The sequence below is a fragment of the Neofelis nebulosa genome, chromosome 7, assembly GCF_028018385.1.
Source record: "Neofelis nebulosa isolate mNeoNeb1 chromosome 7, mNeoNeb1.pri, whole genome shotgun sequence".
NCBI classification, from domain to species: Eukaryota; Metazoa; Chordata; class Mammalia; order Carnivora; family Felidae; genus Neofelis; species Neofelis nebulosa.
The window spans coordinates 9,547,703-9,570,000 of NC_080788.1; the positions used below are offsets into that span (position 1 = coordinate 9,547,703).

Below are 22,298 nucleotides of genomic sequence, written 5' to 3' on the forward strand. Positions count from 1 at the left end.
AATCTCACAATGAGCAAAGTTCCAAGTTCCAAGTTCCCGCAGCTAGCAAGAGGCAGTGTTGACACAAAAGTCTACATCTGCCTGACTCTAGAGCTAGTGCTCTAGAGATCTAGTGATCTCTCTACCTTCAACATAGTTCTAGAAAGATTATAAGATAGCTCTCAGTTCAATTTCTTCATCATTTCAATAAGGGCTGTGCAGTTCAAGAGGTCAGGTAGGTGACTGGTACGAGGTCATATCATAGGATTAATGTGTCACTGGGCCAATGAAACAAACAACTTGTTCCACTTGACTCTAGCGCTTGCCTACAGGAAGCAGTTAAGCTGAAGCATGAGTGGATGATGATATTTAGAGGTAGTCATGGTGACAAGGAAGGAGAACTCTATTGGTAGCAAAGCCACAGAGGTCCATGAATGCCAGAGCTGAACTGATGAATTAGGAGCTACAGAGCTTGGGTTAGAAGCCTGGAGGTGCCACTTCTGTGGTCGTGGGTTCTGGGCTTACTTGACTGCTCCAAATCTTGGTTTCCTCATCTGTAAAGTGGGTATAATAAGATGTAACTGATGGGAAGATATGAAGAGTGAGGTGAAGCAAAGATTAAATTAAGGGAAATTAAATTAAATTAAAATCTACCACACTTCCTGAAACACGACATGAACCTGAATGGCATCACTGGCAGAACTAAGTGAGGAAGTGAAGGTTCATGTCTGCACATGTGTTTGCAGATGGTGAGCCCGCAGGCTGTCATTTGCCAGTCAGGAGAGGCCCCTGGAGAAAAACGAGTCCCTATTCCCCAGTACATGGAGAAACAGAATGACCAAATTATCTCTTGGAAGTGAAATAGTCTATAACTCAGGGGCGCCTGGGTGGCTCGATCGGTTAAGCATCCGACTTTTGGTTTTGGCTCAGGTCATGATCTCGGCAGTTCCTGAGTTCAAGCCTCGCATCCGCTCCACACTGGCAGTGCAGACCCTGCTTGGGATTCTCTCTATCTGCCCCTCCCCTGGCTCGTGATCTGTCTCAAAACAAATAAAAATTTAAAAAAAATATTCTGTAACTCAGATGGCCTAGATATAGAAATTGCCACCTAGATTTTTTTTATCTATATTGTTGTGTAATAAGTTACCACAAACTGAGCAGCTTCAAACAGCACTCATTATCTTACCATTTCCATGGGGCAGGAACCCACGGCTTAGCTAAATTCTCTGTTATGGTTTTACAAGACTGTCAGGTGTCAGCTAGGCATCAGCCAGGGCTGAGTCTCCATCTAAAGGCTCCACTGGGGAAGGGTCTGCTTCCCCTCTCAAACAGGCTGTTGGCAACATCATTTTGCTGAGGACCCTGGCATCTTGCTGTCTGTTGGCTAAAAGACCAGTCTCAGCTTCCTAGTGGCCACCCGCTGTTCCTTGCAAAGTGGGTTTCCCCAATGTGACTACTTTCTTCACGAACAGGGAGAGTTTCCACGTCAATATGTAAATAAGATAGAGTCTGATAAAACACAACATAATCACAGGACAAACATGCTATATTTTTGTCGTATTCTATTAGTTAGAAGCAAGTCCCAACTCTTCCCCACACTCAAGGGGAGCGGAATACACAAAAGTATAAACACCAGGAGATGGGGATCAGGGGGTGGAGGGTATCTTCAGTTCTACATACCACACAGAGCTTCTTGTAATCTTTAGCATTCAGATACCATGATCCTAATAATCTCCTCATCAGGACGTGACCCTCTCTCGTCCTCTCCTTTCCAGAGAATGGAACACTACCTTCTCAGAAACCGAGCATGCAGCCTCCTCCCCAGCTTGCCTTTACTGGGCACACACTCAAACACCCCCATTTCAAGGTCTAGAGTGCTCTTAAGTTGTCCATTCTTTTCGATCTCTGATGTTTCCACCCTAGTCCAAGCATATGGGGGTCTGGGACATCACTGAGAAATGTAATTTCTGGAGTTTCTAGAGTTATTAGCTCTTGGTTGAAATTTACAGTTTAATTTCCTGCATAATAAATGCAAAATGAGCTGCATGATCATTTTAGATATATTAGAAAATACAGTTAAGCATAAAGAAGTAGAAATCATGAAAATCACCCAAATATCTCTCCCTTAACTACTGCCATAACTCCAAAACAAATCTCTCCATAACCTCTCAAGCTACAACTAGAGTGATCTTCTCAAGAACACCTGGTTAGGGCACCCTCACATTGCCACCCCACACCCAGTCTTGCTCTTGGATAACAACCTAAATCTGAAACATGGTCCAGGAAGCTCTACCAAATCTGCCTGCCACCACCCCTCCACCCAGCCTTGTCTCACATCACCCTCTCTTATGGTCCATAAGGCTAATATTCCCTCTGCCAATCCTTGGAACATGTTCCCATCACTTGTCCTTTGTCCTTGCTAACGCCACAGCCTGAAATGCTCTGGGCCTTCCCTCCTCCTTCACATGTAGTTACTACCTCATCCTTTCAATCCTAGTTTAGTTTTCACCTCCTCAGGGAAGACTTCCTTGATGGCTAATCTAGGTCCATGTACTTTATGGGTGTGTTTATCCTTTCCCCCCATTTTCTCATTGCACAATTTGATTTTTAATTACTCACTCAGTGATGTGATTATTTTATTAATCTCTGTCTCCTCCCTGCAGTCTGCAAACTCCAGAAAACAAGAATCCTTCATTTTGCATTATTCTTCCCCCTACCATTTAATAGTATTTGAATACAGAGCACCATCAAATATTTGTTGAGCCTTTTCCAAAAATTGGGCTCTGCTCTAGGAGCTTCATATACACTATTCATTCATCCAGAGATATTTATTGGGCACCAACTATGTGCTGGGATAAACTGATAAACCAAAGATTTTTGTGTTCAAAAGGGTTAAGGTAGCATGACAAAAAAATAGCTAGTATACAATATTTTTGAGTAATACATTAAATTCGTATTCTAAAATGTGATAAATGCTAAGGGAAAAACAGAAAAAAAGTAAAAGCAGGGTAAAGAGATCAGAAGTGCTGGGATGGGTTAAGATTCAAGAGACTGTCTGGAGTAGGCCTCATGGAGGAGGCAATATCTGAGACGTGAAAAGAAAGGAAGTTGCCGTATAAATATCAGAAGGCAGCACGTGCAGACACCCTGAATGACAACAGGCTGATTTGTTCAAGAACAAGCAAGTTGGACAGGGCTGCTGGAGCCAAAGAGGGTGAGAGAGGAGAGTTGGAGCTGACGGGAGGAACAGGGACCATTCACACAGGGTCTGGAAAGCACTGTAAACGCTTTCACTTCCCTCCAAGCAAAGCATTCCCTACAGGATTTTGAGCAAATGATCTAACATGTTTTAAGGTTTCTCTGGCTACTCTACTTTTTTAAATGAAAATGAAAAAGGACTCTAGGGAAGCAAGAGTAGAAACTGGAGACAGACCAGAATAGAAACCAGTAGAAAGCTACAAGGAGCAAACCAAACGCAGAAACAAACAAAAAGGATTACGTGCCATGGCCAGAGTAGGATTTATCCCAAGAATGCAGGATTGGTTTAACATCTGAAAGTCAACCAATGTAATAATCCACCATAGGAACAGAATAAAGGATAAAATCCACATTACTGTCTCAACAGACACGGAAAAAGCATTTGATAAAATCCATCACACTTTCATGATAAAAACATTCACCACATTAGGGATACGAGAGAACTTTCTCTACCTGATAAAGGGACCTACTTGAAACTCACAGCTAACATGACACACAGACAAAAAAAAAGAATGAATACTTTTCCCCTGTGATCAGAAACAAGATAATGATGCCCATCGTCACCCACCACCTCTGTCCAACACTGTACAGGAGGTCCTAGACGCAGCATTTAGGAATGAATGAATGAATGAATGAATGGCATACAGACTAGAAAAGAGGAACTAAAACTATCTCCATTTACAGATGGCTCGATTTTGTATAGATAAAGTCTGAAAGAATCCACCAAAAGATTATCAGAGCAAGTTCTGCAATGTGACCACGAGAAAAGATCACTATACAAAAGTCAATTGTATTTTGTATAATACACTAACAATGAGTAGTTCAGAAATGAAAATTTTAAAAAAGCAACCTCACGTATCATGGCAGCCAAAAGAATAATACAATTCTCAGTAATAAAATTACAGAAGAGACCCAGGCTTTTACACTGAAAAAAAAATAGAAAACATGGTTGAAAATAAAGTTTTTAAGATTTAAATAAATAGAAATTCTCTAAATTTCACCTGCCACCTAACTACTATTATGGACCTAAAACCAGTGCAAGCATGTACACTCCAGGCCTCCTCCTTCAGGGCACAGCCAGAGTGATCTCAAGAGGAACACGGATATGTTTTGAATTTAGAGCTAACAGGATTTCTTGACAGCTTCCTATGAGACGTAACAGTAGCTCAGTTATTTCTCACAACAATCCCCATTTTAAAGATGAAGGAACTAATCAAGGTACATTAACCTGTCTGAAGTAGCATTAGAAGACAACAGGGCTGGGATTTGGCCTTGAGTTGGTCTGACCCAACATCTGAGCACTTGATGCCCCTGGGCCCTTAACCCCAACACTGGGCCCATAGAGCTTTCAGAAAGAAGGAAGAAAATGGTCAGAAAGAAAGAAGGAAGTGGTCCTAAGAATTTGCCCCTAAAGCCTCTCTAGAGCTGGCTGGGGGATGTGGGGGTGTAACAGCAGAAACAGAAAGTGGTGGTGGTTGTGGGGGGGTGGGTAGGAATTAGCTAAATAACAGGTGGATAAAGCAAGAGGACTTTTACAAGGGATAGAACATGTTGCCTGCAGAGCACAGGCACCCAGAACGCCATCTGGTACAGTCCCGGCCTCCTGCCTGGCTTGAAAACGAGTAGCTGTGAGGAGGGCACCTTTTGGGATGAGCACTGGGTGTTGTATGGAAACCAATTTGACAGTAAATTTCATATATTAAAAAAAAAAAAAAAGAAAACGAGTAGCTGGATGGATAAAAGTACACACACACACACACACACACACACACACACACACACGTGCACACGTGAGAAGCTGAGTTACCAAGGAAAATGGATGGAAAATGAATCTTGCTAATCAGCATTTTCTTTTTTTTTTAATGTTTATTTATTTTGAGAGAGAGAGAGAGAGAGAGAGAGCAGGTGAGGGGCAGAGAGAGAGGGAAAGAGAGAATCCCAAGCAGGCTCCATACTGTGAGTGTGGAGCCAGATGTGACACTCGAACCCAGAACCCATGAACTGTGAGATCATGACCTGAGCCGAAGTCAGATGTTTAACTGACTGAGGTGCCCCTGATCACCATTTTCAAGGGAGAGAGGAGAAAATAAAAATGGAAACCAAGATGGCTCTAGCATCATGAAAGAAAAGAAAAACCCTGAACACATAGTGTAAAGGTTGAACTGATCCTGTGCACAGCATGGAAACTGTCCCTCTTTCTCTGGAGGGTGGGGGTGGGGGAGAGGAAGAAAAAACAACCCCCACCTCCCAGCTCTGTCCAGATGCTGCCAAAGACAGTTTGTGGGAGCCATCATTCATCATGGGAAATTTTTATAGGAGAAATTGAAACACAGACCTCAGACTGGTGTGGTTAGTAATACTCAGCAGGAAGTGTGATGGAGGGGTGACTACTACCTGAGCCAGGGAACCAGGAGTTCAGCTCTGCAGCCAAGGCTGGGACAACCCCACCCCACCTGGTCTGTCAGAGGAGCACCTCTGCAAAGCAGAAATGGTTTGGAAGGACTTTTAAATTCAGGGGTAGGGGCAGCAGGATCAAGGACTTGGACACAAGCCTTTGAGACTCCCCAAGGCCAGGACGAGGAAGAGTAATGTCTGAGGGGGGGTGGGGAGAAGAAGGGTGGGGATTCCAATAAACTCTCACATACAGGGCACCCTTTCTCTACAGAGGGGTGTAACTCTCAAGTTAGTACTTAAAGCAAATATTACCTTTTGGCTTTCTTAAATTATTCATAAAGTAAAATATACATGGATATGTGACTCTAAGCCTATTCTGTAATGTGTGTACATATATATAAATGTATAATGAGTACAGTATATAATCATACACATATATGCAAAATAAAATGTTACAGAATATTTTGTTATATTGCTGTAGTAGATCAGTTGCTATATCACACATTTAGTCAAATTCCTGTGATTCAACCCATCTAGAAATAGCTGGACGCAAAAAGGAAAGACCAGATCCCTATCTCATTGCATAGCACAGAGCAGGTACCCAATAGATATTTCCTGACCTCATGAATAAATAAAAACGTATCTGATTTTGGAGATCTGGTTTTGGATGGCTCAGTTGGTTAAGTGTCAGACTTCAGCTCAGGTCATGATCTCACAGAGAGAGCCTTTTCTCTCTGTCTCCCCCTACCCCACTTGCATTCTCTCTCTCTCAAAAGAAACAAATAGGCTTAAAAAAATGTGTCTGATTTCTGATCCGGCTAAAGGCCAGAGCAAAGACAAGCCTGACCATTCTGGCCTGTTTGGTTGAGGGATAACAGAGGGACCCCCAAGCTTGGTGCCAAGACTTAGCACCCCCAGCACCAATACAACCAGCACTTTGAAAGGTGGTCATTCACAAAAAAGACAAATATTGTATGATTCTTTCCACTTATATGAGCTAACTATTATGGGCAAATTCATAACCAGACTCAAGGCAATCTGGGGCCGGTGGGGAGGAGAATGAGAGCTATTCCGTAATGGTTACAGAGTTTTACTTGGGGTACCAAAAAGGTTTTAAAAATTGATAGTGGTAATGGTTGCACAACATCAGGAATATAATTAAGGCCACTCAATCATACACTGTAAAATGGTTAAAATGGTAAATTATTTGTGGTGTGCATTTTACTACAAAAAAAGTTGTCATTGGATCTGATGAGTCCTCTCTTCAAAAAACCAACTTAGGTCTTTTAGGAAAGAAGGGGTAAGAGGGCAATGGCCTGCAAAGTGCTCCCTCTCTTTACAGGACATGGGAATAGCACCAGAAAAGTTCACCAGTCACCCAGCCAGTGATTCTCCAGCTGGAGTGAGCATCAGAACCCTCTTGAAGGGCTTGTGAAAACAGGGTGGTGGGCCTGCCTCCAGAATTTCTGCCTTAGGAGGTCCCGGTTGGCAGCCTCAGAAATTGCACTTGTAACAATTTATCAGGTGCCACTGATGCTGGTGGTCTCCAGATCACACTTGTAAACCACAGACCCAAGTAGCGGGTGCTCAGTAGACTTGGTGGAGAGGAGTGCTCCTGGGACATGATTCTTTCCTGCAAAATTCTCAAGACCCTCAGTGATGTCTCCTAGTGGTGCCATGATTGCTGGACCTCAAGGCAAAGACTCCATAAACATCCCTCTCTCTGAACTAAAATTACAGACTATCACCTGAAAAGAGATCCATGAGTTTTCAGAGACTCTTTCCAAACTAGAGTCTGAGGTTCCAGACAACAGAAGCCATTATTCATTTTTGTCTGTCTCAAAGCCTTACCATGACTTGGCACTCATTTCTCAACTGACAGGATTAATGCCTGGGATTCCCAACATCCTTGGAGTATTGAATCTCTTCTAGAAATCAGAGGCTTCACTAAAATTCAGATGATAGGGGCAATCCCACTTCTTTAAATGTTTATTTATTTCTTTTGAGAGAGAAAGAGAGAGAAATAAAGAGAGCGAGAGAGGGAGAGGGGGAGAGTCGGTTAAAGGGGGAAAGAGAGAATCCCAAGCAGGCTTTGTGCTGTTAGCGCAAGCCCAATATGGGGCTTGATCCCACAAACCATGAGATCATGACCTGAGAGTCAGACATGTAACCAACTAAGCCACCTAAGTGCTCCAACCCCACTTCTTTAAAGGACTGGCTTTATTGTCAACAAATCCAACATTACTTATAATCTTCCAGAGAACTCAAGACACATAGTGCTACTTGAAATTCCCCTCCACACATCATGGTCTGGCATTTTGCCACAGGTTTAGACAAGCAATGGGAGGATTCTCATTCTCTAAAAAGCTTTCCCTCCCTTTGCCTTTTCCCATCTAGCAAACTCCTCCCTACCTCCCAACAATCCAGCTCAAGTTCCAGCCCCTGTTACCTCAGTTCCAACTTCTGGAAAGTTCTTCCTCTGAGTTTCCATCACAGTTTCTACTTTCTCTTACCACAGCATTTTTACAGTAACACAGACATGATCTACTTGTATATTTAACTCCATATTTGGCTAGAAGTTCTCTGAAGACAGAAACTGTATTATGATCTTTGAAGTCTGAGCACCTACTCCATAGTTTTTTAAATATGTTTTTTAATGTTTATTTATTTATTTTTGAGAGAGTAGGGGAGGAGGATAGAGGGAGAGAACCCCAAGCAGGCTCCATGCTTTCAGTGCAGAGCCCAAAATAGGGTTTAAACTCACGAACTGTGAGACCATGACCTGAGCCAAAATCAAGAGTCAGACACTTAAGTGACTGAGACACCCAGGCGCCCCCATAGTAATTTTTAAATACAGGCTTGGTGTCTGAATAAATTAATAAGTGAATAGATGGCAAAAGTCTTCTGCTAAACTTAAATGTACCTTAATATTAACCCCACATTACCTCTAAAAACCACATAAAATAAGGGTCACAAAGAAGAACTTTTTTTTTTAAGACTATCAGGAGTGAGTTGGCATATGGGAGGAGGGCAAGGGGGCAAGGAAGGCACTGACTGGGTAAGGGGGAATGACAATGGGCAGGCTGCTCAGCTCTGCTGAGAAGGGGGTGTGGCATCATGATTCTTCAAGGTAAGTCAACAAGCTTGTAGTAAAGCCAGAGCTGGTAGCAGCCAGAGCTACTGGTGGAGTCCACCTGCTCTGTTTCAGACTCTCTCTAGAGAGCTTGGATATTTTCCCAGACCCCTCACCCACTGTAAGCCTCATCCTTCAATCTTCATCCAGAAGTACCATGAAGAATTTGATGGCTTTGCCTAGATTGCAAGGTGAAGGAATTTTTTCCTCTGTTTACAGTTCTGTTTCTATTTCACTTGGAATTCCTGAATTATTCATAACCACTGTACCGTAAACAAGTCTTTGCCTATGGGATGTATGGGTGGATGGACGGACAGATGGATGGATGGATGGAAAGGTGGCACAAGAGATACGAGCTTCTCGTTCAAAGTAAAACTCTTAATGAGTTCACTTCCCTTCCTCCCAAAACCCCATTAATTTCATTGTGGAAATGCAAAACAAATAATTTCATAACAGTGGAGGTAATGAGAGGGGGAAGTCATAAGCCAACCAAAGATTCTAACAAATTTTGGGAGACAAATAGAAAGTCTACTGACAAATGAAGCAAAGGGAAGAAGCCACAGCCCAGAAATAGCTGTAATGGGACAGCAGATGGGGCTGAAGGGGTCTTTCAATGTAGGGGGCAATCTCTCAATCAGAAACCCAGAAAGGCTGTGGGTCAAAATTCTACCCAACCCCCCACTCTCATCTGACACAACAGTTTCTTATTCTTGAGTAATATACAAAAACCTCACAAAGGAAAACAATATTCAGATTGCTAGTTCTGGAATCAATATCTTAAGAAACTCTTCTGAAAATATTTTCAACCCTAAATTATCACTTAAAAGACAAGTTTTGTATATATCTCAGGTAAGATGGTACACTGTGACTTTCAAGTACAAGAAAAACATTTTTTTTTCATTGTGTGCAGCTCTCAGACTCTTGAGAATGTGTTGTGCCTAGATCGGCAAACACAGATCTACATCATGAAATATTTTGATTCTCATAGCCATGGATGAACTTCCCACTTTTTGTATTTCCCTCAGCCTCTCAGAGCCTTTTGAGGTGATTATTAAATAGTAATTTATGCCCTTGCCCTCAGACCCCTTATGTAATCTTTATCCTCTCCAGGGAAAGGATGAACCCTGGTAACTCTCACAACACCTAGCACCCAGGCTTTGCATGTGGTAGGTCTCCATGGATGCTATCCAAATGAAAGCTTCCCACAGCTTCCAGATGGTAGGGAATAAGGACATTGAACTTTTGCTATTTTAAGGATGATAAAATGTCACCCCCAACATAAAAGGTTCTTCTGAAAGTGGATTGTCAGTCACTGGAATCCACTGAGTGTTCACAATGTGGCAGGCTCCATGCCAAGTCCTTACTTACTTGTTTCAAATTTTTTACAACAGATCTGAGGTTGTCCCATCTTATTATGAAGAAACTACAATTGGGGAGATTAACAAAACCTTCTCAGAGCAGATATTTAAACCCAGGTCTTCTGATTCCAAGTATAGTGCTGGTTCTACAGCACAATGTCTTTCTTCTAAGAAACTGATTGAGAAAGAAAAGCAGAGAAAAGGAAGAGGTGAGGAAACAGGGCCACATGAAAGTGCCCCTACCCCCATGTCCAACACAGAGTTTAGTCTGTCGAACTTTTGTAATGGAGTTAAATTGATGGTCTCAAATTGGCCTTCTTTGTCTTCAGGCACCTCCCCCCTACATGTGTCCAGGACTATCTGTTCTTGCATTACAAATACCCTTAGACGAGAAGGAGCTTCCAACTCTCTTGGACCCATGCAACATACTAAAGTTGCTGATAAGACAGATTCAAAGTTCTAAAGCTCCACATAAATGCATTTCAGCAAAAAAAGGATGCCGCAAATTCCTAAGGTGGCCTGAGAGTTGGACACATTCCACATTTGCATATAAGAATTTTGATATTCTCTAACAATCTGTAACACTGCTCCTCTCCATTGCTTTTCTACCCCTCCCTCCAGCCATGATGTTTCTTTGGTGGTACCTGATGTACATCATGGGTTTGGAGATGAAGACTAGCTGCCATCACCTGATCCCTGGACAAAGCTTTCCCAGTGAAGATGGACACAATACATTTTCTGCATACTGTGAAAAAAAAGGGTCTGCCAACCCACTGAGTCACAATGTTATGTGACAGCATCATCTTTGTGGACTGAAAAATTTCTAAAAGTCATTTTCTATTTAAGGCAGCTCCTACTCTGTGGTCAAGCAACTCAAATGTGGGCAGTAGGAAACTATGTGTGCTTGTTAGTTATATCCAGATTAGAAGAACAGTATGATGATAGGCACATGATGTCTTTAATCAACACCCTGCCCAAGATAGCCTTCCTGACTATGAGAGCACCCTCTACTTAAGGGTGACGTTTTATGGTGACCCTTCTCTATGGAGAAGAGAGGAAAAGATTTGGAAAATATAATATCCTACACAGAATTCTCCATATCTTTGCTAGGTCTTGGTTGACCCATTGACAAATCTACAGTAGTTCTAGGACACCTGTAGACTGGACTATTCCTATGTATTATCAAAATTGTGTTAGCCAAGTAGAGTGTGATGTTAATAATAGATATGCATTTTACCACATATAAGTATTCACACAGGCTAAATAATGCAAAACATACCTAATATGCTTTTGATTATCAGTATATTAGCAGCTATGTAATTATATTTTTTGGTATATATAATGGTATTATATAACCATTGTTATATGCCATGCACTTAAAATACATGAAAGAGCATTATAAGTGGATGGGAGTTTGAATAAGAAGGCTACACTTTTTTCCAATGTAATGAATTCCTGATTCTTTGCAGCAAAACCATGATGAAAATTAATGAAAATCCCAGTGGCTATTATTCTAGCAGAAGAATATGATGGAAGTAAGAAATGCTATAAAATTACCACCTTTAAACAATGAACCATAGGGGGTATCTCCCCCTCCAGGGTCTGCAGTTTGAGTAATTGGTAAGTCACCCTTGTCTAGAAAGACACCATAGATGACTTATATGAGGCACAAAGGATTGAGTGGACTTGGTAAAGATATTTTTTCTTATGATTTTTTGAAATTCAGAGAGAAGTTTCATTTTTTTTTAATTTTTTTTAACGTTTTTATTTATTTTTGAGACAGAGAGAGACAGAGCATGAACGGGGGAGGATCATAGAGAGAGGGAGACACAGAATCTGAAACAGGCTCCAGGCTCCGAGCGGTCAGCACAGAGCCCGACGCGGGGCTCGAGCTCACGGACCGCGAGATCATGACCTGAGCCGAAGTCGGCCACTTAACCGACTGAGCCACCTAGGTGCCCGGAGAAGTTTCATTTAAAAAAAAATTTAAGTCTCTGATCCATCAAGTTAAGAACTCCAGCTCTTTTGCTTTTCCTCTACTTCTCTGTGCTGTGACCTAAAATAAATCCAAGCCAAATGAGGCCTTAAAAATGAAGAAATGAAAAATTAAATTGTGAGACAGACCTTCCAAAGTACTGCATCTGTCCTTCAAACAACTGGGTCAACAAATGGAAACAGTGTAAAACAATGAACAGCATTCATCTGGGACCTAGATTTACAGAATAATCTAATCTTTCCGTTGGAAATCAATCCAAGCCCCAAGGGAAGGTCATCCTTGTCTACTATAAACACAACAATTATCTTGGCTTTTGCAAACCAGGCAGTTGTGTCAACCCCCAGGCATATGAGAATCATCCATGTTTATTTTAACAACCCCAACTGATAGGACTAAATGGGTTTAAAGATTAAATGCCTTTCTAGGGTGGGTTTCCTACATTTGCAGAGTTTTTTGCTAAATAAAATTAGGTTCAAAAAAACATAAATCATGAGAACTAATTTTCCTTGTAAACAACAGGAAAATGTTTAAGCCTTTTCTAGGGAGGCCAGAATCTTTTATGTTGCCAGAAGCCTGCCTATAAATTCATTAGTCAGATTTACTCTATTGGAGCCATGTAGCTTAGAGAAAAGTTCATCTAAGATGGAATAAGTCAGCTGCTGAGGAATGTCACAATTTCCATAACAGTACAATGTCATGCATGAAAGAACAAAGTGCTTGGGTCCCTAAAGAATGGGAAGTTAAGCACTTTTGATAAAGCAGGAATCAGATGATGACCGTCCAGCACATGGTCATTCATTAGTGCCCTCTGCCATCATGTCCTTTGGGTACCATCAGCCAACTACATTCTGCTGTGGTCAAATGTCATGAGAGTCTCAAGAAGTGCAATCTTCTTTTAGGACAACAGACAGAACGAGAGGGAACCTATAATGTTACAATCAGCAGGTCCAAAAGGCTATTGTGCTGAATACAAATCCCAGCAAATATCCTGTGTTCAAATAAGTGTGCAAGCCACTTCGCACAACATCCTTCCATACTGAGATAGTTGAACAAATTATGATACATCTGCATGATATACCTATGCAACTCTTACAAGGAATGGATGGGCCTATGTATTTTTGCTGAGTGATAATAAACAACCTGAATAACAGTAAGTAACATGTCAATGTTAAAAAGTAAAAAGTGCGGGTGTCTGGGTGGCTCAGTCGGTTAAGCATCTGACTTCGGCTCAGGTCATGATTTCACGGTTCATGGGTTTGAGCCCCGCATCAGGCTCTGTGCTGACAGCTTGGAGCCTGGAGGCTGCTTCAGATTCTGTGTCTCCCTTTCTCTCTGTCCCTCTCCCATTCACACTGTACCTCTCTCTCTCTCTCTCTCTCTCTCTCAAAAATAAACATTTTTTTAAATTTAAATAAAAAGTAAACAAGAAAGCACGCATGTGCAATGAATGATATATGCACATATGTACATATGAACATATAGGGACATTTGGCAAGCATTAAAAAGAATAGGAACTTATGCCACAAATTGTATTTAGCAGCAATCTCCAGGGAATGGAATTGGTATAGAAAAAGGAGCATTTGTAATTTTTCTAAAAACTGCATTATAGGGGCGCCTGGGTGGCTCAGTCAGTTGAGTGTCCAACTTAGGCTCAGATCATGATTTCACAGTTCTTGAGTTCGAGCCCCACATCAGGCTCTGTGCTGACAGCTCAGAGCCTGGAGCCTGCTTCAGATTCTGTGTCTCCCTCTCTGTCTGCCCCTTCCTTGCTCATGCTCTGTCTCTCTCTGTCTCTCAAAAATGAATAAACATTTTAAAAAATTATTTTAAAAAACTGCATTATATTAATTTCCTATTAATTTCAGCTTGAGCTGCCATGACAAAATACTACAGACCGGATCGGTTAAACAGCATAAATTAATTTTCTAACAGGTCAGGAGACTGGAAGTCTGAGATCAAGGTCCAGCAGGGTTGGTTTCTGGTGAGATCTCTCTTCCTGGCTTGCAGATGGCTGCCTTTGCACACTGCCTCCATCTGGCTTTTCTTGGGTGTACACTCTTTCTCTTTCTCTCATTCTTCTTATAAGGCTACCAGTCTTATCAGATTGGAGCCCTATCCTTATGACCTCACTTAACCTTAATTACTTCCTGAAGACTCTATCCCCAAAAACAGTCAGTTGCATTAGAGTTAGGGCTTCAACATACCAATTTTGGGAGGGAAACAATTCTGTAAATGTTTCTTTAATGGACATTATTAGCGGCCTGCCCAGCATTTATCTCCTTCCAAATGGAAACTCTATTTTGTGCAGGTATCTACTTATCCCATGTGTAGCCAGGTGCTTAAGGAAGGGCTCATCCATCCTTGCTATGGATTAGTTTAGCAATAAGGCTAAGACCCAATTCTAGCCAAAGACATGTGAGAAATAGTCTACTGAGGGATTCTAGAACAAGTCTCTTATCTCCTAAGAAAAAGCCCTGGGAAGCAATGGTCACTCCTCTTCTTAAGGATATAGCCATTCTCAATTTGAGGCCTGTACCTGCTTCAGCCATTCTGTTACCAATCTGAGTATAAAGTCAATACTGAATATGGCAGAGGCAAAGAAGGAAAACCTAACCTCTTAATGCTGTCACTGACTCACAGGATCAACTATCCCACAGCTGACCTTCCCAGTCACACGAAACAATAAAATTTCTCATTGCTCAGATCATTATAAGTCAGGGTTTGTTCTGTGGCCTGGTCAAAATCATCATAAATGATACAATTTGTAAGAAATGCTTAAAATGAATCTTTTTAAAGATTTTTTTTAAAAATCACTTTCCTAGAAATTTACAACATGTATTAGCATACTAAAGACTGACAAATCTGTTTTAAAAATCCTATTGTGGCTGAACCAGAGCTCCCCAAATTTATTTGATAATGGGATCCTTTTATGTTCCCCTCAGCAAGTCCTAATATCATCAACAAAAGGAAATAGTTGTTGAAAGACACCCCCAGGGCACAGCTGGGATAGACTGGGCAACATGGGGAAATGAAGGAGCCTGAACTGAAGGAACTAGCAGCAAAGGTTCCCTAAGGAAGGAAACTCTTGAGGGACTTTTAAAATCTGGGATGTCCAATATCTTTTTTTTTTTTTTTTTTTTTTTTTTACTATGCTGCCCTTTGGTTTCAATACCATCACAAGCATCTTTGGTCCCAAGTCTTCGTTAAGTCTGCCATGCAGACATTTACTGGTGAATACTGAGAGCAAAAAGATACTCCATTTCCCATATTTCACTTTAATCCCAAGGACATGGAATCCCAGCAAGCCAGATGATTTTCAGACTTTCAACAATCTGTCTATGTAATGCTACACACACACACACACACACACACACACACGTATATATGTTTCCTAGGTATCATTTGGGTGGGGGCATTACATTTGGGACTCATTATCCCATGAATCTGATGAACTAAACAATTAAATATGTAGTAAATACAAATAAAAACTAGGTAAACTGTATGAAAAATAGGCAATGCAACATAACCTCACCTTCAGAGCTGTCACAGAGAAGGGCATATTTGTACACGGGTGTCTCGTTTGGTCCAGGATGACCACAGGCAAATTCAACCAATCAGAAATCTGAAATATCCCAGCCAAAAGCCCTTCACCAAGGTGCCTTCGAACTACCAGTTATCATTACGAGGATTTTATAAATATTTGTGGGATGTTATGATTAACATGTCTTTCCCTCTTAATTTATAAAACCTATGAGGACAGGGACCATATCTATTTTACTTACCATCCCATCCCCAGTGCCTACACAGTACCCCACCTATAGTAAACTCTTAATAAATATGTGATAAAAGAATGAATCCATCAGTGAATAAGGCATTTAATAACACTCACAGATCAACTGAAGACATGAATCACTCATGCTTAGTGACTGTAATAAAGAATAAATATATGCCCATCATAAAATAATGTCTACAAGTAGAAGAGAACATGTCAAAGATTATATTTGTATCAGGTTCTCCAGAAAGACTTATTTGACAAATTATGGAAATGCGTATCTTTCCTTATATATGTCTGTTGCCTAAAACTTGGTAACTTAATCCTTTTGTGCATATTTTGATGGGGTTGGGAGCATGATTAAATCATACAGCAGAACTGGGGTGGGGGGGGCTCTGGCACTCCCTTTGGAATGAAGGGCTGCCTGTTCTGTGCCCAAGTAATGGCACATCCTCCCCTCCTACTAACTATCCAACATGGGATCAGAAATTTGTTCCATAATTCATCGTGTCTCTTGAGTTATCACAAAGGTTATCATAGGTTAATTAGTTGTAAAACTGGTTAATGTTTCAGGAGGTTGGATCTTCCAGTATACAGGGACATAGACACGGAGAGCTTTGTTTTCCAGAATGCTTTACTTCTAAAACCACTATCGCAGAAATCCACAAATACATTACATTGAACAATATTTTTTTTCAGACACTGAAAGCAATGCTATAATCTGGCAGGGGCACGTGGGGAGCAGAAGGAGGATGTAGGAGAAATGTAGGAGAAAGACCCCAAGACTATGGCCAAGTAGACATTGCACGCCATTAGTATGTATCACTCTTTTTTTGAAAATGCCGCAGCGCAGACCCAGACAGTTTGACAAATGAGTAGGATCATGGAGAACACTGAGGAAGATGATTAAGGGAGTGGAATAATTGATATATGAGGAGAGAGGCTTTTGAAAAATCTAATTATGAAGAGACCCAAATGATGAGTTTGCTGAGAAAGTGCAGATGTACTTCTGCTTTGCACTTGGAAGTAAACCCCAGAGCAGGTTAGGAACCAAAGGACTTGTTCCAACAGGATGTGGGTAGGAGTGAAAGGAAGAAATAAAAAATGGGAAAGTCAAGACCCAGTGTCAGGACAAAAGTCTTCACAGGAGAATGTGTTACTCTGTACAGATCTTCCCCCATGGCTGTCTATTCTCCAGATAGAGGATTACTGCAGACCCCAGTTTCTATCTGTAATGCCCCTCACTTGGCCTGACTGGGCAGCCAGAAGGGTCCTGTCATTTCCAATTAGGATGATTGTTTAATGTGAACAGCTTTGTGTTTAGAAGGGGGGATGTTTAGAAAATGTAGAAAATATTCCTAAATGAATAGGTCTTGAACAACCTTCAGAACCTGGCTAAAAGAGTGACTTAACTGAGAGGGGTACTCCCAGGCCCATTCTTTACAGTCTGGACTTTACCACTGTCTGAAACAGCCCAGACCCTGATTCTGATGTCCAACTATGTCTCTGTGTTGTCAAGGTTTTCCAGCACCTCGAATGAGACTTGTGGAGCCAGCCACCTGCTCTGTGCCTACATGCAAGTCTTGAGCACCTCATGTGTACCATTAAGCAAAACCTACTCAGAATGAAGAAGAAGTGGCTCCATCTCAAGTGAACTATGGAGTCAAGATCAGAAAGAGCCAAGAGGGGCCAGAGTGACACTTTCCATTTGCCACCTTCTAATTTGGAAAAAATGGCTACATGGCTCTGTCACAGCATTCTGAACTCCAGTGGAATGAAGCAATCTTCACCTAATAGATCCCACCATTCCTATGATGGTATTCCTTGGCCCCGTTTCTGTGCTTACACTCTGCCAAATCCATGAGTCCTTCCTCTGGTCACCTCCTCTGTTGGAAAAGGAATGATTTGGGCAAGTTGGACAATAATAACGGACCAATTCACCTGCCTCTCAGTGACATTTCTAAATAGAGTCAGGGAAAGTATTCCTATCTAGGATGAAAGGGTTCCCAAAGGTTGCTTAATCAACCATCACAGTAGCTGGTATAATCACATTTACAAATAAATCAAGGTGATATTATTTCTGTCTTCATAATTATTTATCTTTCAAAAAAAATGAATTAGGTTTTTTACAAGAATTTTTAAAGTATTTTTTAGCAATGAAAATGTGAAAAAAAAATTAAGCATAAAATAAATCTATTTATGGTATTTATCATGCCTGTTCTCAATTAGACAGGTAGGCTTTTTACAAAGATGGTACTAAAAACAAAGAAGGAAGCCCCTTCACTTCCAAAAGCCAAGGCCAAAGAAAAGGCATTGAAAGCCAAGAAAGTGAAGCTGAAAGGCCTCAGCCAGAGAAAAAAGATCAGCAGGTCACCTGCCTTCCAATAGCCTAAGACACTACAGCTCTGATGGCAGCCCAAATATCCTTAGAAAAGCACATTAGAGGAAACAAGTCTGACCACTATGCCGTCATCAAATCCCCCAACCACCAAGTCAGCAGTGAAGAAGATAGAAGTCAACAGCACACATGTGTCCATTGTGGATATCAAGGCCAACAAGATCAAATAGGCTGTGAAAAAGCTGTATGACACTGACGTGGCCAAGGTCAATACCCTGATAAGACTCCTAATGATGATGCTTTAGATGTTGCCAACAAAATTGAGATCAACTAAACTGAGTGCAGCTAATTCTAAAGATAAATTTTTCAACATAAAAAAAAAAAAGACATAGGATGGAATGGATGGGTGAACGAACAGATTGCTAAACAAGATGATGTATGTGTACTATTGATCATTCTATACGCACTATTTTATAACTCGCATCTGCATTTTCACCTAATATTATACTTTCAAACATTTTCCTAAAATACGTTTTAATGGCCACATAATATTTGATGTTATGCATATACTGTTACCCGCTCATCAATACTTTACAGTTCAGTTTGTAAGTTATTTCTAATCTTTTACTATTAGAAACAATGCTGTCTCGGTATCAATGGATGTGAATCTATGATCATTCTTTTAAGAATTCTGGAAGTGGAATACCCAGGTAAGAGGAATTAAGCTCTTTTATGGCTTTTCATTTACACAGACAGTTGCTGTATATGAAGACACCTGTTTGACCCTGCCCTCACCAGAACTCATGCTATCACATTTTATACTGGTCCATATGGTAGACAAAAGATGTATGTGTATACACACAGGAGTAAGTGCACATACCATTGTTCCTCCAATTTTTAAATTCATACAATTTATTATATATTTATATGATTTATTTAGAATACATTAATGTATGCAATGTATTTTATAAGTATATAATAAAATTATATATTTATAAATTATATAGTAAAATATTCTATTGTATATTTAAAAATTATAAACTTACAATATTTATATTCTATTATAAATTTAATATATTACCTCCCAATACTAGGTACAGGGAAGATTTCCCAACATATGTAAACTTTAAAAGTAACACAGAAAAGTTCAGAGCAGAGACAAGCCAAGTGATTTTTATTATTTTTAATTTGATTTATCTATTTTTAGAGAGCAAGAGAGCATGAGATGGAGAGGGGCAGAGAGAGGGAGAGAGAGAGAGAGAGAGAGAGAGAGAGAGAGAGAGAGAGAGAGAGAGAATCCCAAGCAGGCTCTGTGCTGTCAGCATGGAGCCTGATGTGGGGCTTGAACTCAGAAACACAAGATCATGACCTGACCTGAAACAAAGAGTCAGATGCTTAACCGACTGAGCCACCAGGGCACCCCATGCCAAGTGATCTGTAAAAGACAGAATGGTTTCTAGCCCAACAAGATTTGAGTGTGAATGGATTAAATGTATTAACAAATTTAGAGGAAAAAAAAAAAAAAGCCTGGGCCATTGTAATCAAAGAAAAAGAAGCATTGCAGGCACAAATGTTGAGAAAAACCCCAAGAAACGCTTTACAACAGAATCCCAAACCCAGGATAAGGCTCATTCAGTCCCACAATAGATACATCTCCATTGCAAGGATGCCTGCAGCAGATCTAAGTTTTTACTATTTTATTACACTTAAATCTCTTTCTCCAATATTATCTTCTGACTGGTTATTTTTGGTAAATGGGAAGACAATATTCATGTGTTCACCTCATGGCTAAAAACGTCACCAAACTTCTTATTAATCTTCCTAGCTTATCCAGTAAACATGGATACTCTGGATTTTCCAAGTAGATAATAGTGTCATCAGCAAATGATTATTTGTCTCCTCATATTCAATACTTTTAACTGTCTCACTAATGGTAGCATGTGGGCTAGAATTTCATACACAGTGTTCAATACCAGTGGTAAGAGTAGGAGCTTGCATACAGGTTAAGTTTCTATGAGTGATCTAAGTACATTTGAAAAAATGCAGGGACACCTGGGTGGCTTAGTCAGTTAGGCATCCAACTTCAGCTCAGGTCATGATCTCACAACTCTTGAGTTCAAGCCCTGCGTCAGAGTCTGTGCTGACAGCTTGGAGCCTGGAGCCTGCTTCAGGCTGTGTGTCTCCCTCTCTGTCTGCCCCACCCCTGCTTGTGCTCTGTCTCTGTCTCTCAAAAATGAATAAATGTTAAAAAAATTTGTTTAAGAAAAAATGCATAACTTCTGCTCTGTCAGCAGAATATACACACACACACACACACACACACACACACACACACACACACACATATATATATATACACACACATATATATATATTTATGTGACCCTTGTTAATTGTATTCTTTAAGTACTCTTATATTCTCTTATCGTGTGTCTATTTCATTACTGCATTTAAGAGATATCTGTTGGAGTCACCATATTCTTCTGGTAGGTATATTAGTTTTAGCCTTACATATTTTTTAGCTATGTTGCAGGGTGCAGAAAAAGTAATAACTATTATATTACTCCTATTTTTAGTATATATTATTCCTATGTCCTGCTTAATGCTTTTTGCCTTGATTTCTGCTTTCTTTGATATTATAACCACATTATCTATTTTTGTTTTTAACAACTTTATGGAAATATCTTTGACGCACGAGAATTGTATATATTTAAGGTATACAAGTTGATGTTTGGATAAATGAATATACTATGAAAAGATCACCACAATGAAGCTAAATCACCCCATGCAGTTATTAGTGTGCATGTGTATGTGTGTGTATGTGTATGTGTAGAAGATTTAAGATCTATCCTCTTAGCAAATTTCAAGTGCACAATACAGTATCACTGTGCTGGACATTAGGCTTCCCAATCTCATTCATCTTGCATAACTGAAACTTTGTACCCCTTGACCAACATCTACTCATTTCCCCTCCTCTTGTTCCTGGCAACCACCATTCTACCCTCTGCTTCTTTGAGTTGTACTTTTTATAGATTCCACATATAAGTAAGATCATGCAGTATTTGTCTCTATGTCTGGTTTATTTCACTTAGCATAATATCCTCTTATGTTCATCTATGTTGTTGTAAATGACAGGATTTCCTTATTTTTAAGACTGAATAATGTTCCATTGTGTATTCCACATTTTCTTTATCCATTTGTCCATCAATGGATGGACCATATCTTGACTATTATAAGTAATGCATCAATGAATATGGGAGTGCATATATCTCTTTTGAATATTGATTTTGTTTCCTTCGGATATATACCCAAAAGTTTGATTGTTAGGACATATGGTAGTTCTAGATTTTCATTTTTTTAGTAACTTCTATAACTGTTTTCTATAACAGTTATACATTTCCACCAACAATGTACAAGGGCTCCCTTTTTTCCATATCCTCACCAACCACTTCTTATCTTCCATCTTTTTGGTAATATCCATTCTAAAAGATGTGAGGGGATATTTCATTGTGGTTTTCCTTTGCATTTCCCTGATGATGAGTGATGCTGAGTACCTTTTTACAAACCTGTTGGCCACTTATAGTCAACCAATCTTCTACCGGGGTGTGAAGAACATATAATAGGGAGAGGGAAGTCTCTTCAGTAAGTGGTGTTGGAAAAACCGATATCCATACGCAGAAGAATGAAATTAGACCCTTAACTCACACTATATACAAAGTCAACTCACAGTGGATTAAAGACTTAAAGGTAAGGCCTAAAAACGTGAAACTACTAGAAGAAAGCCTAGAGAAAAGCTTCTTGCCATTGGTCTTGGCAATGAGTTTTTGGTCATGACACCAAAAGCACAGACGGCAAAAGCAAAAATAGACAAATAAACTACATCAAACTAAAAAGCTTCCTGTACAGCAAAGGGAACCATGAACAGAGTGAAAAGGCAACCTATAGGATGGGAGAAAATATTTGCAAACCTTGTGTCTGATAAGGGGTTAATAACAATAATATATAAAGAACTCCTACAACTCAATAGCAAAAACAAAAGAATAACAAATATCTGATTAAAAAGTGGTTGA

The 22,298-nt window shown here is 40.2% G+C and overlaps 1 protein-coding gene and 1 long non-coding RNA gene across 3 annotated transcripts in view; one reads left to right on the top strand and one right to left on the bottom strand.

Moving 5' to 3' along the window:
• The window catches only part of AGBL1 (AGBL carboxypeptidase 1), an 840,069-nt gene that overhangs the window by 715,854 nt on the left and 101,917 nt on the right, over positions 1 to 22,298 (bottom strand). The gene's annotated exons all lie outside the window — the stretch shown is intronic.
• LOC131516058 (uncharacterized) lies at positions 44 to 17,967 on the top strand. Its single transcript, XR_009263830.1, has 3 exons — positions 44 to 214; positions 11,592 to 11,742; positions 17,410 to 17,967. It is a non-coding gene; the product is annotated as an uncharacterized LOC131516058 (long non-coding RNA).